Raw genomic sequence first — 19,983 nt, forward strand, 5'->3', positions numbered from 1 at the left:
CCTTGTGAGCGAGATGTTCCAGAGACAAGGTTTTCTTGAAAGATCCAAAACGGGCTCTGAAGGTCCTGGTGTATGAACAGCTACTGAAGTATTGAGCGACTTTAGAGCAGAAGCCATTTTCACTCTCCTGTTTTGTCTTTATAAGTTTTGTATGATTCTCTGTACACTTGTACAGAGTTACATTCCTACTTAGGTATTGAACTGCTGCTTTAGTGATACCTTGCTGATGAAAGTCACTTTAGCCAAAATCCTATGGCTAGTTCTCCTTACAGGTTTAAAGGTTTGTTTACTAAAGAATGTTAATATAAATATAAATCAATTCAAAATGTCTGTGCCAGTGGCGTAGCCAGACTGCCAATTTTGGGTGGGCCTGAACCCAAAGTGGGTGGGCACAAAATTTTCTCTCTACCCCCCCCCCCCCCCCCCAGCAAAATTTAGTCACACTCAGATGCATTTGTCACACAGGGTAAAGTGCTGCTTTTCAGTGCATCCGATTTCAGACAATTTATTTAATAGCCTAATCCTTTTCAGTGAGCTTTCAGAGGCCAAAAACTCCTGCCTCAGGTCAGTATAATGCTGTTACGGTATCCTCTCCTGACCTAAGGAAGGAAGTATTGGTCTCTGAAACTTTATTAACACCATATTACTTTATCCTAAATTAAAAATACAATTATTTCTTTACCTTTGTTGTATGGCCATTTACTTTTTCTCATTGTGTTGCTCCCAGTCTCTAGATTCTGCTTTCCTTCGTTTTCGCTTAACTCTTCTGCCAAGGTTTCCTGGCCATTTGTCATTTTTCTCTCCTTTTTCTTTGCTTTCTTCAATATTTTTCTGCCTCTCTCTGTGTCCAGATTTAATTCATTCTTACTATCCATTCTTTAATTTCCTTCATCTACTTATGGCTTTTCATCTTTTTCTCACCCTTGTTCTCCCCATGCTCCTTCCTCTTATTCTCCAATCTTTCACTACTCCCCCTTTCCATGCAGCAGCTCTCCTCTTTCTCTCCCCATCCTTCCAGTGTCTCCCCTCTCTCTCCCCATCCTTCCAATAGTCTCCCCTCTTTCTTTCTGCATCCTTCCATCATGTCACCTTTTTCTCCCTACCCTTCCATCCAGCGTCTTCCCTCTTTCTCTCCCCATCCTTCTACCCATCTACCTTCTCTCCTGATCCTTCCATCTATTGTCTCTCTCCCTCCTTCTAACCAGTGTCTATCTCTCTACCCTTTTCTGTTCAGTGTCCCTTCTCTCTCCACATCCTTCCAGTCTTTCCCCTTTTTCTTTGCATCCTTTCATCCATCTCCCCATCCTTCCATCCAGTGTCTCTCTCCCCATCCATCTGTTTTCCCTCTCTCTGCCATCCTTCCATCCGTTTTCCCTCTTTCTCTGCCATCCTTCCATCTCTGTACCTCTATCTTCCTCCATGTTTAGTATCTCCTTTTCTCTGTGTCCCTATATTACTCTGTCCATCTTCTCCCCTCTCTTTGTCCCCAGTGCCAATATATCTCTACCCTCTCTGACCCTACCCCATCCAGCTTCTCTCCCTCCTCTTTCCAGCATCTGGTTTGGTTGCTTGATTTCCTGCTTCCCTCCCTCCCTCCCTCAAGCTGTAGGTTTAATATTCCCTTTTCCTTCATCTCCTTGGTCTGGTATCTCTGTTTCCCTTCCCTCCCTCCTTGTGCTGTACCAGCAGTTCTCTCCCTTCCCTCCAGTTCTCCTCCCATGTCCAGCAGCTCTCTCCCTTCCATCCAGATCCCCTCCTCCTCTTCCTCCCACATCTAACAGCTCTCTCCCTTCCACCCAGATCCCCTCCTCCTCTTCCTTCAGCAGCTCTCTCCCTTCCATCGTCCCCTCCTTCTCTTCCTCCCATGTCCAGCAGCTCTCTCCCTTCCCTCCAGTCCCTTCCTCCTCTTCCTCCCTTGTTCAGCAGCTCTCCAACCCCTTCCTCCTCTCCCTCCCATGTCTAGCAGCTCTCTCCCTTTCCTCCAGTCCCTTCTTCCTCTTCCTAGCTTGTCCAGCAGCTCTCCAGCCCCTTCCTCCTCTCCCTCCCATGTCTAGCAGCTCTCTCCCTTCCATCCAGTCCCCTCCTCCTCTTCCTCCCATGTCCAGCAGCTCTCTCCCTTCCCTCCCTCTTCCTCCCTTGTCCAGAAGCTCTCCAGCCCCTTCCTCCCATGTCCAGCAGCTCTCTCCCTTCTATCCTGATCCCCTCCTCCTTTTCCTCCCATCTCCAGCAGCTCTCTTCCTTCCCAGTTCCCTCGAATCCCCTTCCTCCTACAAGTCTGACTCGGGGGCTCATTTTCAAAGCACTTAGCCTTCCAAAGTTCCATAGAAACCTATGGAACTTTTGAAGGCTAAGTGCTTTGAAAATATGCCTCTCTGTCTCTGGCAAAAGTATCCCTTCCCTCTCCCCCCCAATCAACCAACCACCCACCCACCCACAAATCCAGCACTTACTTTCCAGGCCTGCCCATACAAATCCTTCATCGCTGTCGCTGCCTTTTCTCCCGCGGCTTTGGGGAACGGCCGCCCGGGAGGCAGCGATCAGCATTACCTGTCAGTGCCTGCCCTAAAATTGTGTTTCTCTTCTCCCCGCTCTTTTCTTCGCTCGTCGCGCAGCGCTGCGCTGCACTGCTATTCAAACAGGCAGCTCCGCTCCTCTCTGCCGCGTCTATCCAGCCCTCTGATGCACTTCCTGTTTAGTAGGGCCGGATGGACGCGGCAGAGAGGAGCGGAGCTGCCTGTTTGAATAGCAGCGCAGCGCTGCGCGATGAGCGAAGAAAAGAGCAGGGAGAAGAGAAGCACAATTTTAGGGCAGGCACTGACAGGTAACGCTGATCGCTGCCTCCCGGGCGGCCGTTCCCCGAAGCCGCGGGAGAAAAGGCAGCGACAGCGATAAAGGAAATGTATGGGCGGGCCTAGAGGGAAAGTGGGTGGGCCTGGGCCCGTCCAGGCCCACCCGTGGCTATGCCCCTGGTCTGTGCATGTTAATGCTTGCATTATTTAACATACGTTAGTGCAATATTTCATGTTCATATTAATTATTTAAGAGATGTGCTTTGTGCGGCCACATCTGAATTGGGACGTTTTATTTGGACCTGTTTCAAACAGGACTAAGTCACAAATAGGTGCCCTAATTGACCAACTGAGCACTGGATGGATTAAGGCATGAGCCCCCTTAATCCCCCAGTGGTTACTGACCACCTCTCCCCTCAAAGACGTGACAGTACAGAACAGGCTCTGTGATAGCTTCAGATATTATGGCCATTCTAATTAGAGCAGCAAGCTGGTCCCAGGAGCAGACAGTGGTCATTGCAGTGGACCAGTGGCGTAGCCAGACAGCCAATTTTGGGTGGGCCTGAGCCTAAAGTGGGTGGGCACAAAATTATCTCTGCCCCGCCATACCTCCACCTCAAAATATAAATACTTTAGCTAATGAGGATCCTCAAGCTCTGTTACCTGAAGACGTTCTCCGAAGGCAGCCAGAACTCCCTTTTACCAAGCTTGGCAGGCAGCAGCAATGTCCCTAAGCCACTAATGCCAGCACCACATGCGAGCTTAGTAGTCGGTGGCTCAAGGATGCTGTCACTGACTGGTGAGTTTGGTAGAAGGGAATTCTGGCTGCCTTTGGAGGAGGTTCTCACCTGGGGATGCTTGGGGTTCCCCACCAGTTATAAAGCAAGGGTCAGGGCCAGTGTTAGACATGCTATGGCCCAGGCCAGAAAATAAAGGAGGGCACTTTGTCTGATCCCCTCTCCTCCCTGCCTCCCCTCCAATTTCCCCACCTGCCAATACTAATCACACCGATAGACCTTCACCAAATACAGACCAAGGGATCACAAATTAGAAATTAAAATATTTACACAAAAATTGAATTGAGAACCCCAAGAAGTTAAACTTAACATATGCATTTCCTTTCTACTGAACACAATGCAAAGACAATTGCTATGCACATTTCCGAAAGCTAATATATTCCATTTAAAACATTCAAAATAAAATGCTTTTTTTCTACCTTTTGTTGTCTGGATGTTTTATTTTTCCATTATGTTAGTTCCAATTTCCTGTCTGTAATCTACTAATTCTCCTTCAAGCGGCTGCTGTACATTTGTCTTCTCGCTGCTGTCTTTTCCCTCACTACACCTACCTCTGATATAATGATTCTTGCTTTTTAGTTCTGTCCTCTTTTTTTTTTTTTCTTTTCCGCCTCTGTCAACTCAAATTTCACCCTCTTCTTCATCCTTCTCCTCCTTTTTACTTTTCAGCTACCTATCAGATTTCTATCTTCTTCTTTCACCCACTAGCTCTCTCATTCCCCATCTCACTCCTTCCCCAGGCTTCCATTCCCTTCCATCTTTAATCTATTCTCCATGACCATATTTCTACCCTCTGTAATCACTATCCTCTCATCCATTTTCTTGCCACCCTTCTCCTCTCCCACATGGTTCCACCATTCCCAGAACCTTCCTCCCTCCACCTTTCTAGCCCAGCATCTGCTCTCTCTCTCTTTCTTCCATCCCCACCTTTGTAGCCTGATATATCCTGTCCGTTCTCTCTTCCCTCCTGTCCTGTTCCCCATGGTCCAGCATAGCTCCTTCTCTCTTCCCTCAATCCCATTGTCTGGCATCTCTCCATCATTTTCATTTGTTCCTGGATCCATCTTCTTCTCTCCCCCTCTCCACCTGTGCATCTCTTCCTGCCTCTCATCCAATCCCATGTCCTACATCTCTCTATCCCCCTCCCTTGTACCCCAGAGCCAACTTCTCTCTCTTCCCCTCCCTCCCTCCCTCCCTCCATCCCATGCAGTATTCATGCCCTTCCTCTGCCATGTCCAACACTTCTGCCTCGCTCCCACTGTCCACCACATTTTTCTCTCTCCCCTCCCCCTTTGTGCCCCAGGTCCAACATTTCTCTCATCCACCCCCCCCCCCCCGCCAATGTAGCATCTCTCCCTTCCTCCCTTCCACTGTCATGTCCAACGTTTCTCCCTATTTCCCCATGCACCACCTCTCCCTCACCCCTATGTGCAACATTTCTATTTCTCGTACCCCTCTCAGTCCATCCAACGCTTTTCTCCCGTCCCAGCACTTTTCTCCCTTCCCTCTAGTGCCCCCCCGGTCCAGCACTTTTCTCCCGTCCCCGCCTCCAATGACCCCCCCCCCCCCCAACTGCCGGTCCAGCACTTTTCTCCCTTCCCCGCCTCCAGTCCCCGGTCCGCCTTCAGTACCCGGCAGCGATTCACTCACACAGGCTTCCACTGTAGCTCCAGCGTTCCCTTTGCACGTCCCGTCGTCGTCCCATCCTAAATAGGAAGCTGCGTCAGTGAGGGCGTGACGCGGCAGAGTGAACGTCGGAGGCGGAGCCTGCCTGTGTGTTTGTGACTCGCTACTGTGCTTGGAAGCATCGCGCTGTGACAGGAGGAGTAAAAAAAGAGAAGTGACACATCTGTGGGATGGGGTGGGACTGGGAGTGGAGGGAAGGGATCATGGGTGGTCGGGGTGCACCATTCCTGGGTGGGCCTTGGGCTTAAGTGGGTGGGCCTGGGCCCACCCAGGCCCACCCGTGGCTACGTCCCTGCAGTGGACTATAAAGAAAGGGAACCAGGTCCATATCCCATTCTAACTAGTACACTTGTAAGCCTTTCAAAATCCAGAAAATACCAAGTGCACATATAGACAGGAAGCAATTGCAGAACTGAGGGCTATTGTAGGAGTGTACAGTTAGGAACAGTAGGGTTTTTTTAAGGTGTTCTTGGAGGGATCAAAGTACAAAAGAGAGGTGTTAAAATGGGATTTGTACCTGGGTCCCTTTATATGAAGTCCACTGCACTGATTATTGCTCTGTTGGGATGTTTGTATGGACAGTTTACTATGACAGGTGCCACACAACCATCCCTATGCTTATTTTTGTGCATTTTTCTCTAGGACTTTTTTTTAATTATACCTAAAGATATACATACTGAGCATAAAACATCTGGAAAATAGTGATTTTGGAACCCAAAAACTAGACGTTTTTCTGTTTCAAAAATTGCTATGTGTGGGATGAGATGTGTAGATATTTTCAGCAAAACATCTACAATTGGACTTGGGTATTATATTGAAATGCTGCTCTAAGCCTCACAACTATCAGAGATATATTAATAGTCCATAAAGTGTCATATTCATAATCAATCAGGTCTAGATTATTCAACAGTGAGTGACATGAACCAATACTAATGTGACTTAATCATTCTTGTACAATGAGGAAAAGGACATTAGAAACCACAACTGACAGACTACATCTATGTCTGTTCTTCAGTGGTCCAATTTTCATTCATAGGTCCTAAAAAAACTCCATTTATTTTCTTAAAGTGGTCCTTATATTTCTACAGTCCTCTATGATTAGCCTTTATGAACACCTGTGTTCTGCTCTCAATGCCTTATGAAGCTGCTTTGTTGTTGCTGCCTGCCTCAGAGCATGCTGGGAGGTGCAGAATTTCTCTCCCCCCCCCCCCCCCCCCCCCCTCTCTCTCTCTCTCTCTTGAGAGAAATTATAGCTGCACCTAAGTCATAGAGCCAAATGTGTATAGGGCTTGAATAATCCATGTCAAGGCAGTAAACTGCTGCTTATTTTTCCTCTCATGTTAGTAATTCATTGTGATTTTTTACCTGTGCAGCTGTGTAGTTACCAGTGCTGCTGCTGCTGTTGCGATTTCTGTTACTATTATGTTTCAATATTCAAATTACCAGGAACTGACAGTTTCACCTTTCAGGGAGAGAGACTACTCACAGACACAAACTTACTCTGTATGTATAGAATCTCTAATCCATCTCAATGCAACTGTAACTGATTTTTTTTGTATCTTGTCATCGACCAGATTAAATGGAGAATGGGATTAAGGACTGGAATTTATTCTCGGTAACTAGCAATCCCAGGTCTAAGTCTCTGAATTGACTTACTACATAACACTGAGTTTAGGAACAGACTTAGTACATAACAAAGATTTGAGGTCAGAAGTTACATAGAGGGGCATTTTCGAAAGAAACGTCTAGGTTGGAATTTGGACGTCTTTGTAAAACGTCCAAATTCAGAGGCGGGGAAAAGGTCATTTTTGAAAAAAGATGGAAGCCCATCTTTCGTTTCGAAAATACCAAGGACGTCCTTAGATTTTCGAAATCAAAGACATCCAAGTCTAAAACATCCAAATGCAAGTCATTTGGATGTGGGAGGGGCCAGCATTTGAAGTACACTGGTCCCCCTGACATGCCAGGACAGCAGTCGGGCACTCTAGGGGGCACTGCAGTGGACTTCATAAAATGCTCTCAGGTACATAGCTCCCTTACGTTGTGTGCTGAGCCCCCCAAAACCCACTACCCCCCAACTGAACACCACTACCATAGCCCTTACGAGTGAAGGGGGCATCCCCAGGTGAGAACCTCCTCCAAAGGCAGCCAGAATTCCCTTCTACCAAACTCACCAGTCAGTGACAGCATCCTTGAGCCACCGACTACTAAGCTCGCATGTGGTGCTGGCATTAGTGGCTTAGGGACATTGCTGCCAAGCTTGGTAAAAGGGAGTTCTGGCTGCCTTCGGAGAACGTCTTCAGGTAACAGAGCTTGAGGATCCTCATTAGCTAAAGTATTTATATTTTGAGGTGGAGGTATGGCGGGGCGATGAGCGAAGAAAAGAGCAGGGAGAAGAGAAGCACAATTTTAGGGCAGGCACTGACAGGTAACGCTGATCGCTGCCTCCCGGGCGGCCGTTCCCCGAAGCCGCGGGAGAAAAGGCAGCGACAGCGATAAAGGAAATGTATGGGCGGGCCTAGAGGGAAAGTGGGTGGGCCTGGGCCCGTCCAGGCCCACCCGTGGCTATGCCCCTGGTCTGTGCATGTTAATGCTTGCATTATTTAACATACGTTAGTGCAATATTTCATGTTCATATTAATTATTTAAGAGATGTGCTTTGTGCGGCCACATCTGAACAGGCTAAGTGCTTTGAAAATATGCCTCTCTGTCTCTGGCAAAAGTATCCCTTCCCTCTCCCCCCCAATCAACCAACCACCCACCCACCCACAAATCCAGCACTTACTTTCCAGGCCTGCCCATACAAATCCTTCATCGCTGTCGCTGCCTTTTCTCCCGCGGCTTTGGGGAACGGCCGCCCGGGAGGCAGCGATCAGCATTACCTGTCAGTGCCTGCCCTAAAATTGTGCTTCTCTTCTCCCTGCTCAAAGAGCTTACAATCTAATAGACAAAAAATAAATAAAGTAAGCAAATCAAATCAATTAATGTGAACGGGAAGGAAGAGAGGCGGGTAGGTGGAGGCGAGTGGTTACAAGTGGTTACGAGTCAAAAGCAATGTTAAAGAGGTGGGCTTTCAGTCTAGATTTAAAGGTGGCCAAGGATGGGGCAAGACGTAGTTAGATGCAAATCCTCATTAATCCTTTTAAAGTTCTTCCGTCATTTAAATGAATATTTTTTCAATATTTTTCCATTTTTTACTTTTGTTTTTATCTTATTTGACTCTTGTTTTAATCATTTATTTCTCACATAATTCCAATATTTAGTAAACTATTGGAATTATGTGAAGAAATAGATGATTAAAACAAGAGTCAAACATTTTAATCATCTATTTCTTCACATAATAGATGAATAGAGTCAAATAAGATTAAAACAAAAGAAAAAAATAGAAAAAAATAGAAAAAAAATATTCATTTAAATAACGGAAGAACTTTAAGAGGATTAATGAGGGTATGCATCTACATAAAAATCAAACAATCTAGTAACTGAGATGCATTAGTGTTGGATTATTTGTAGTAAATAATTAGCAGATTTTAGTACACACAGCTTCAGCTTTAGAAATGTTAATTTCTTTCTTCATCTCTCTCTCATTCACCCCTGAATAATTCACTGCTGAGTCACTTTAAAGTTGAAGTAACAAAACATCTGTTTACTCACAGTTTGTAGTTAGATTATAATCAGACAGGCTTATATATACATATTACTATACATTTGTCTTATCAGCTCCTTCCATGTGCTTAGATGGTAATGGATGCTCACACCACCATAGATCCTCTCAGGTTAGGAGAGATCATGAGCTCCATGTGCTCCATGTGCTGCATGTGCTGTGTCTAACCCCCACAGGAAGTTGCATAGCTGTGTGACCTCTCTAAGTAATTCACATCAGAGGTCACAGAGTAATCACAGAGAAATAATAGGTGACAGGCAATGCATGTAAAATACAATTACATTCCAACAAACCCCTTCTCATGCATAACTGTCATGCAATTATTTATTCATACAAAGTCCAAGCTTTATACGCAGATTCACAAAATGTTCTCTGGGTAACGGTTTGGTCATGATGTCAGCTGTCATCTCACTGGTGTGACAATAGTGTAGACTGATGACCCCTTCTTTCGCCAACTCTCGCACGTTGTGGTATTTCGTTGCGATGTGCTTGGTGCGTGACTGAACCTTGTCATTCTGTGACAGTCGGATGCAGCTCTGATTATCTTCCATTATCTGGATTGGTCTCTTTTCAGCTATTCCGAAATCCAGCAAAAGTTTTTCAATCCACATCAGTTCTCTGCACGCTTCCGATACGGCCACGTATTCAGCTTCTGTAGAAGACAAACTCACAATACTTTGTTTATGACTGGCCCATGAAATTTGTACATTTCCATACATAAACACATATCCACTTGTGGATTTATAATCAGAATGATCCCCTGCCCAATCTGAATCACAGTAACATATTAGTTTTGGATTACTATTGGCTGAAATCTTTAATTTACAATCAATGGTACCCTTTAAATACCTTACCATCCTTTTAACTGCAGTCCAATCTGATTTGGTAGGTGAGCTGACCCTTCTGCTCAAAATTCCTACTGCATTTGCTATATCAGCCCTGTATGTGGTAGCTAGATATAAAAGCTTACCTATGGCTGATCTATATTGGATGTTATCTGGTAAAGGTTCTCTTACTGTTTCATCCTTCAGAAAATCAGTGATCATGGGAGTGCTTACAACTTGGGCATCTTGCATACCTAAACTTTCAATAAGCTCATTTATTTTCTGCTTCTGGCTTAGAAGATAAGAACCATCATTTTGTTCTCAATTTCTATACCAAGATAGTATGACACATTTCCAAGTTCTTTATCTCAACATTCTGGTTTAAACACTTTACAATGTCCTTGTACTCTTGCTCACTTTTGCTTGCAATGAGCAGATCATCAACAAAAGCTAAAATGTATGCATATTGTCCATTTGTGCACCTAGTGTACAAACATTTATCTGCTTCACCTTGCTTAAATCCTAAATTTGTCAATATTTCATCCAATTTGTCATTCCAACATTTCGCACTTTGCTTTAATCCATAAAGACCTTTGTTTAATTTACACACTAGCTGTCTTTGTTTTGTATTTATGAAACCTGTTGGCTGTTCCATGTACAAGTCTTCAGTTATATCTCCGTGAAGAAACGCTGTTTTCACATCAATGTGGTTGACTTGCATGCCTTTTGAGACTGCAATGCTCAGAAGTGTTCTTATTGTCGTGTGTTTCACTACAGGTGCAAACACTTCATCAAAATCTTCTCCATATTTTTGAAGATATCCCTTTGCCACTAATCTGGCTTTATACCTTTCCACTTTTCCTTGTGCATTCCTTTTTAACTTGAATACCCATTTGCATCCTATAGCTTTCTTGCCAGGAGGTAATTTTGTAAGAATCCAAGTATTATTTTTATCCAATGCATCAATTTCTTCTTGTGCAGCTTTATGCCATTCAGCAGCTTCTTCTGCTGGCATTTTCTCAATCTCATCCCATGTTAAGGGCTCTTGAGCTTCTGCTGACTTTGTTAAGTAAGACAGTCTTGGGGGTGGAACACCTTTGTTTTCCCTGGATGAGCGTCTGACAACAGGTTGGTCTGACCTTTCCGCATCCTCTAAATCTGAGAGTCCTTCTCCAATTGATTCCCCTTCTCCAACTGTACTGTCTTCTTCAATGATCCTTTCTGTGTCTGTTTCCTCTGCCTGTTCCTCGTTAGATACAGGTGAGTTGCTTTCAGACATCTGCCTTGGTATGGCATTTATATACACTGGCATGTCTATTATTGTTCTAGTTTCATATTCTGGATGATAAGGCTCATCTGGGATAATCCAGCCTTTATCAACCTTTTTGTTTTCATCAAAATATGTAACATGTCTTATGCCAACAATGCCAGTTTTCAGATTCAAAATTCTATATCCTTTGTGTCCTGGAGCATAGCCAACTAAAATGCCCCTTTCTGTTGTGGAATCCAGCTTATGCCTTCTTTGCTTTGGTACATGAGCATATGCTGTACTTCCAAATGTTCTTATGTGTGACAGGTTTGGCTTCCTACCATGCCATGTCTCATGTGGTGTGCGCTCAGCGCCTTTGGTTGGCATTCTGTTTTGTAGGTACACTGCTGTGAGAATGGCTTCCCCCCATAGTCTTTTAGGGAGATTGCTATCTGACAGCATACATCTGGTCATTTCCACAAGTGACCTAAATTTTCTCTCTGCAACAGAATTTTGCTCTGGTGTATAAGCTACTGTTGTGATATGTTGAATGCCTTCTTGTTCTAGAAATGTGCGCATGCTTTGTGAAGTGAACTCACCACCATTGTCGGTCTGAAGAACCTTTGGTTTTCTTTCAAATTTATTGCTCACCATGGCTACGTATTTCTTCAGCATGTCTGTGACTTGACTTTTTTCTTTCAGCAAATAGGCCACACAGTATCTAGAGAAATCATCCAAGAATATTAGCACAAATCTGTTATTTCCCAATGATGGGATATTAAACGGTCCACATAAGTCACTGTGTATTAAGTCCAGCACTTTATTACTCCTATTTCCTGTGTATTCAGGAAATGAGGGTCTCACACCTTTTTGAGTAACACAGTCTATGCATTTCTCCATTTTACCAGCATCTGCACTTATCTGAATGCCGGTGGCCAGTTGCTTACTGTAAAGATCCTGGATCACCTTAGAATCACGATGTCCCAGGCGGCGGTGCCAGATTTCCAGACTACATTTACCATCATTCTTCCTTACTTGCGCCATATGTGAGGCTTCACCTGAAATGTTCAGCTTATAAACATCATTATGCATAAAAGCTTCAGCATACACTTCATCATTTTTAGAGATTGTGCACTTACTGTTTTCAAAATGAATCACAAATCCCTTCTTATCTAATGTAGATACACTAAGCATATTGCAAACTGCTTGGGGAATATACAAGACATCACTTACAGGAATTTCTTTAACTTCATTAGACACTTTGCATTTTAAGAATCCAATACCTTTTGCTTGGATCTTAGCAGTCCCTGCGTTTGCAGTTTTAAGAATACCTTCCTCTGGACACATTTCCTGAAAGAAATCCTTACAATTGGTTAAATGGCATGTGCTCCCCGAATCCAAAATCCAAGTACTTTCATTTGAATTATTATTTACCATAGTCAAAGATTTTTCTGCCATTAGATAGCCCTTGTGTTTATCTTTGTCCTTCATACATTTCCTGGTTTGAAAATTCTTTAGTTCCATTGGCTTAGGTGAGCTAGAGGGAGTGTTTTGTGTTTCCTTACACCATTTAGATACATGTCCCTCCTTTCCACATGAGTAGCAAATCAGCTTGCCCTTGGGTGGAGTTTTCCCATAGCTCCGCCTTCCTCTGTTCTTTGCCAAGAAATTTGTTTCATTTCTCTCTGACTGACTTTGAGAACACATCTCCTCAGAATCATTTATTATGCATTCCTGCCTTAGTTTTGATGTTGCCTGTTCAAAAGATTGCCCTTCAATGGCCTCATTTACAGACCTAAAAACATCAAACTTCTTTGATAGTGAGGTAAAAAGAAATGCTCTTTTCAATGCATCACACATGGGAATTCCAGAAAGTTCTAGCTTTTGAAATGAAGACATAAGATGCATAATGTGATCATTACATTTACTTTTATCCCTTAATTTGGTTTCATTCAACTCTGCCAACCAAATTGGTTGCTGCTTTGCATATGTAGTTGCATACATAGTTCTCAGTTTATATAAAATGTCCTTTGGTGTATCTTTTCCCTCCACTAATATGGCTTGTTTCTCTGAGAGAGCTTCCAAAAGCATGCACTTCACATAATAGTTTGCATTGTCCCATTCAGCCATATTTTCAGCTGTTCTGTCTTGGTCTAAGCATATATGTAATCCTTTTGCTCGAAGGAGACATATGAATCTTAGTTCCCACTGCTGATAATTAAACTCAGTTAATTTAGGCACCTTGAGAGAGTAGAACAATAGTGAATTTCTTCCCTCAGCCATTTTCTTAGCCTTCTGTCTGCTGTGTGGGGGGAGAGAGAGACAGACTGAATCTTTCCTTTAAAACTTAAGAGAAAAATGTGGCCCTTTTTTCTGCCTGGTAATATTTCTCTTCTTTTTCAATTCCTGAGCCCTTGGGCCCATAACCCTTTTGTTGGATTATTTGTAGTAAATAATTAGCAGATTTTAGTACACACAGCTTCAGCTTTAGAAATGTTAATTTCTTTCTTCATCTCTCTCTCATTCACCCCTGAATAATTCACTGCTGAGTCACTTTAAAGTTGAAGTAACAAAACATCTGTTTACTCACAGTTTGTAGTTAGATTATAATCAGACAGGCTTATATATACATATTACTATACATTTGTCTTATCAGCTCCTTCCATGTGCTTAGATGGTAATGGATGCTCACACCACCATAGATCCTCTCAGGTTAGGAGAGATCATGAGCTCCATGTGCTCCATGTGCTGCATGTGCTGTGTCTAACCCCCACAGGAAGTTGCATAGCTGTGTGACCTCTCTAAGTAATTCACATCAGAGGTCACAGAGTAATCACAGAGAAATAATAGGTGACAGGCAATGCATGTAAAATACAATTACATTCCAACAATTAGGTCTGAAGATCGTCCATAACATACTTTGTTGTATAATGTTCCAGATTATTAAATTGTAAGTGTGCTTGGGACCGATCAAAAAATAATGTACAGATCAAGGTGATTTATCAAATTAGTACTGATTGGCAGCTATGTGCCCACCCACTTTAGGCTCAGGCCCACCCAAAATTGGCTGTCTGGCTACGCCACTGGTCCACTGCAATGACCACTGTCTGCTCCTGGGACCAGCTTGCTGCTCTAATTAGAATGGCCATAATATCTGAAGCTATCACAGAGCCTGTTCTGTACTGTCACGTCTTTGAGGGGAGAGGTGGTCAGTAACCACTGGGGGATTAAGGGGGCTCATGCCTTAATCCATCCAGTGCTCAGTTGGTCAATTAGGGCACCTATTTGTGACTTACTGCCATTTGTCTCTGCAATGACATGCCTAAGTGTCATGTAATTGTAGATGCCAATTTATAGAATTTCCTCCATAATGATTTTTGGAAGAAGTTGCATGGACTGTCACCTTGACTGAGCTACAGTAAATGGAGGGGAAAGTTTATATAATAAGGAAAACCCTATAGTTTGTAAGCCTATTAACAGCTGGTTCTGATGAAACTGGAAGTACCCACGAGCAAAAGAAAACTGCTGTACCAGACTAAAAAAGTAAAGTATTTTGATAGTTTTGTTTTTAATGTACATCCTTTTTGTTAATGAGAACCATGAGGGCCAAAAAACATTAGGATATTAGTTAGCCAACCAGGACTGGTGTCTCACATGCAGTACTGTGCAGTAGCAGGTGGAAGGCCTGGGTAGGATTCCAGGTTCAACTTCTGCTTGAAGGGCTGGGAGGGGGATTACCCATGCTGTAGAGCAATGGCTCTCACCTTAGTCTTTGGGACACACCTAGCCAGTCAGGTTTTCAGGACATCCTCAATGAATATACATGAGAAATATGGATGCACTGCTTCTATTCTATGCAGCTCTATCTTATGTATATTCACTTTGGGAATCCTGAAAACCTGACTGGCTAGGTGCGACCTGAGGACTGGGTTAAAATCCCCTGCTGTAGAGTCAGTGATCACAGTCTCTTCGTGGAGAGACTCTTTGAGCTTGTTAAACAGTGACATCTGCTGGCTATCCTCAGGAACCTGGTGCATGGACATCAGGTTCTCAATGGAATTGTATTCCGTGGTCCTCAGCCACAAGCTATCACTGTAACAACTGAGCTACACACACACAAAACAGAACTGGAATTTAATTTGCAGCAGAAATGGACTTACTGTAGCTTGGCAAGTATTTCAGAAATCAGCCCACAGATTCACTGACAAGCTAGCTATTAAACATTGACTAGGTGATTATTGCTTGTTGGAATATTTATGCTTTTTCAATTATAAAACCTAATTACAATTGCTTCCATTTCTCACAGTACAGCAGGAGGGTTTTAGAAATCTATAAAAATGTTCTTTTTTTTCCCACCATACTATTCCGTTGCTTTTGTATATTTAGCAAAATGCATTTTAATGAATGGCTGATCTATATTGCAATGGTAGGGATATGAATCACCCTTAATAACACCATTTTTAATTTAGATTCTGAATTATTTTCTATTTCAAAAATGTTCCTGGATGTCTCTGTATTTCTGCCTGTTTATTGTTAACTGGAAAAAAAAGAGTCATTTTCCAATGTACTGGTAACACAGAAGAACCTATTTTATTGAATGCTAGGTCCATCAATTATTTACATGTTTCTTATTCCTTAACCTCCTCTGCCCCTGGAAGTGTGCCTCTTCTAGGAGGTGAAAAGCAAGGGACTGCTGCTGTCTTAAAATAAACAAAATCACTGCCAGCACTCATGGACATGAATTTTACAACTATAATTCTTGAATTTTATTTGTGTCCCTGGTTGCTTTATGTTGCGTGTATATGCAGGTTCAGACTCAAGCAATGCAGGATCTAAATGTTAAGTATAAATTTCCTAAGCACATTGTTGCCTAGCTTGAGAGTAAGGAGGATCACTAGCCCCCTGGAAGCTCAACTGAGTTATGCCACTAAAATTTAAGCAGCCACAAAATAGGCAGTCTCATGACCAGAGGGCAGAAAGCTAACCCCCCCCCCCCCCCCCCCCCCCATATTCAGTCCATTGATTGACATTTTTTTTAAACAACAGCTTCTGTGGGCAAAAAGCTAGATATTCAGTGACAGTACCCAGATAGTGGTTGCTGTTGAATATTCAGATACTATGGTAAGTTCTGAGTGGCCGTAGCTAGAAGGTTGTTAGGCTGTATAGAGAGAGGTGTGACCAGCAGAAGAAAGGAGGTGTTGATGCCACTGTATAAGTCGTTGGTGAGGCCCCACCTAGAGTATTGTGTTCAGTTTTGGAGGCCGTATCTTGCGAAGGATGTAAAAAGAATTGAGGCGGTGCAAAGAAAAGCTACGAGAATGGTAAGGGATTTGCAATACAAGATGTATGAGGAGAGACTTGATGACCTGAACATGTATACTCTGGAAGAAAGGAGAAACAGGGGTGATATGATACAGACGTTCAAATATTTGAAAAGTATTAATCCGCAAATGAACCTTTTCCGGAGGTGCGAAGGCAGTAGAACGAGAGGACATGAAATGAGATTGAAGGGGGGCAGACTCAAGAAAAATGTCAGGAAGTATTTTTTCACAGAGAGAGTAGTGGATGCTTGGAATGCCCTCCCGCGGGAGGTGGTGGAAATGAAAACGGTAACAGAATTCAAACACGCGTGGGATAAACGGTTCCCCACAGGAGGCTCTTAAATAAACTGGATGGGCTGAAGATAGGACCCGAAGTGGTGAACTGGATTAGGAACTGGTTGACGGACAGACGCCAGAGGGTGGTGGTGAATGGAATTCGCTCGGAGGAGCGAAAGGTAAGTAGTGGAGTGCCTCAAGGATCGGTGCTGGGGCCGATTCTGTTCAATATATTTGTGAGTGACATTGCCGAAGGGTTAGAAGGTAACGTTTGCCTATTTGCGGATGATACTAAGATCTGTAACAGAGTGGACACCCCAGAGGGAGTGGAAAACATAAAAAAGGACCTACGAAGCTAGAAGAATGGTCTAAGGTTTGGCAATTAAAATTCAATGCGAAGAAATGCAAAGTGATGCACTTAGGAAGTAGAAATCCACGGGAGACGTATGTGTTAGGCGGGGAGAGTCTGATAGGTACGGGCGGAGAGAGGGATCTTGGGGTGATAGTATCTGAGGATTTGAAGGCGACGAAACAGTGTGACAAGGCGGTGGCCGTAGCTAGAAGGTTGTTAGGCTGTATAAAGAGAGGTGTGACCAGCAGAAGAAAGGGGGTGTTGATGCCCCTGTATAAGTCGTTGGTGAGGCCCTACCTGGAGTATTGTGTTCAGTTTTGAAGGCCGTATCTTGTTAAGGATGTAAAAAGAATTGAAGCGGTGCAAAGAAAAGCTACGAGAATGGTATGGGATTTGTGTTACAAGACGTATGAGGAGAGACTTGCTGAACTAAACATGTATACTCTGGAGGAAAGGAGAAACAGGGGTGATATGATACAGACGTTCAAATATTTGAAAGGTATTAATCCGCAAACGAACCTTTTCCGGAGATGGGAAGGTGGTAGAACGACAGGACATGAAATGAGATTGAAGGGGGGCAGACTCAAGAAAAATGTCAGGAAGTATTTTTTCACGGAGAGAGTAGTGGATGCTTGGAATGCCCTCCCGCGGGAGGTGGTGGAAATGAAAACGGTAACAGAATTCAAACACGCGTGGGATAAGCATAAAGGAATCCTGTGCCAAAGGAATGGATCCTCAGGAGCTTAGTCAAGATCGGGAGGCAGGGCTGGTGGTTGGGAGGCGGGGATAGGGCTGGGCAGACTTATACGGTCTGTGCCAGAGCCGGTGGTGGGAAGCGGGACTGGTGGTTGGGAGGCGGGGATAGGGCTGGACAGACTTGTACGGTCTGTGCCCTGAAGAGCACAGGTACAAATCAAAGTAGGGTATACACAAAAAGCAGCAAATATGAGTTATCTTGTTGGGCAGACTGGATGGACCGTGCAGGTCTTTTTCTGCCGTCATCTACTATGTTACTAAAAACATAAAGGAATCCTATTCAGAAGGAATGGATCCTAAGGAGCTTAGCCGAGATTGGGTGGCAGAGCCAGTCGGTGGTGGGAGGCGAGGATAGTGCTGGGCAGACTTATACGGTCTGTGCCAGAGCCAGTGGTGGGAGGCGGGGCTGGTGGTTGGGAGGCGGGGATAGTGCTGGACAGACTTATACGGTCTGTGCCCTGAAGAGGACAGGTACAAATCAAAGTAGGGTATACACAAAAAGTAGCACATATGAGTTTGTCTTGTTGGGCAGACTGGATGGACCATGCAGGTCTTTTTCTGCCGTCATTTACTATGTTACTATGTTACCCGTGTAGCGACGATATTCAGTTGCTACCCCAATAACCTATCCAGATTTTTTTCACTATCCTACATCATCTGGATAATTATCCAGGCACAAGCAATGAGATTCTCCCAACTCTGTGCCCAGGCCATCCTAGTATTATCTGAATAGGGCCAAGGAGGCCTTTAAAGAAATTCAATGGTTCTATCTGGATAATGCAGCTGTATATCTATCTCTCAGCAGTATTTATCCAGGTAATACTCAGTGATGCTATCTGAAAAAAATGTTTTTGAATATCAGTCCCTAGGTGAGTAGTTGTAGTTCAGGGGTTCTCAATCTAGTCCTCGGGAAATACCCAGACAGTGAAGTTTTCAGGATACCCACAATAAATATACACGAGATAGATTTGCATGCACTGCCTCCATTGTATACAAATCTATTTTATGAAAACCTGACTGGCTGGGTGTGTCCTGAGGACTGGGTTGAGAATCTCTGAACTAGTTTCACTGTTTGCTTTCTAACTTGGCCAGTTAAACCAAGGTCCAGGGATGGTGTAACTAAATTGAAGCATCTATCTCTGTTTCTGGAGGGCCCTCTTTTAAAAAAAAAAAATGAAGCTTCTTTTATGTCTTGTTAACATTAAAAAAAAAAAAAAACTTGATCCTATGCAGGGTTGTATTGCCTTTTTAATCAGGGAAGCAGTTTCCAGTTAGCTTTTACAAAAATAAAGTGCTTTTACTTGGATTTATGAAGTTAGATTTATTTTCACTTTCACTTCATTTTTAGGCACTACCTCTTTAAAATTGCACTTTTTTGAGGTATTGATGTTAGCGTATTTATTTGGCAGGATGCCTTCTATCATATTTCCCCATGCCAGTTCAAATAGTTTAATGTATGAGATTGCCTTTTAAATAATGGTTTTAATATTTTTGCATAACTATAACTTAGTTATATTTGTTTAATGGTTGTGCTGCCTTTCAAAAATGTTTTAAGACTTTCATCCTATCAGTGGCAAAAGGTTTTAAGTTCAATTCTGCCTGCATTTTATGCTCTTTTGTGAGATTTACACTATTTAATCCTAGGAACTCTGCTATTTTAGCTTTTTCCCAGTGTGTCTATTGGCATGGATTAGGTCCTGGCAAGTGTTATGTGCATTTTCTTTTAACAGTTCATGCTGGCCTTGAGGAGCCAAGTATTAGGCAATCTTTATGTATTGAATGCCCTGCCTTAAGGTAACATTCGTTTTTTGTTTTAATTTTTATTTATTGAAAATGTTTGATAAATTCACAAGCAAATAAGACTTGCTACAGCAAAGAAGTTAAAGTACATTACATATACAGAAGCAAATTACTATAACATTTGAAATAATGACTTCTAATCTTCAGTAGTCCTCAAATTAAAAAGATCCATTTCACAATTTACAGGACAATTAAATGAAGAAAAGTATTATATTCATAGTCAGCAGAGCAAACAATATTCTAAATATGCTTTACTAGCAACCTAACCTAAAGGTAAGCTAGCTGCAACAGTTTCATCAGGGTAACTACTTGCAACTCAAGAGATTTTGAGGACACAAAAGTAGACAAATGTTGAGGTTCATAAAAAATATAGCACACTCCTTAAAATTTAACTAGGCATTTACTAGGGTATCTTAAGAACTGCAGGGTTAAGTAACAAAAAATTGGGCCTCCTCTTCTGAGTCTCCTT

Source organism: Microcaecilia unicolor, chromosome 6 (assembly GCF_901765095.1).
Source record: "Microcaecilia unicolor chromosome 6, aMicUni1.1, whole genome shotgun sequence".
NCBI classification, from domain to species: Eukaryota; Metazoa; Chordata; class Amphibia; order Gymnophiona; family Siphonopidae; genus Microcaecilia; species Microcaecilia unicolor.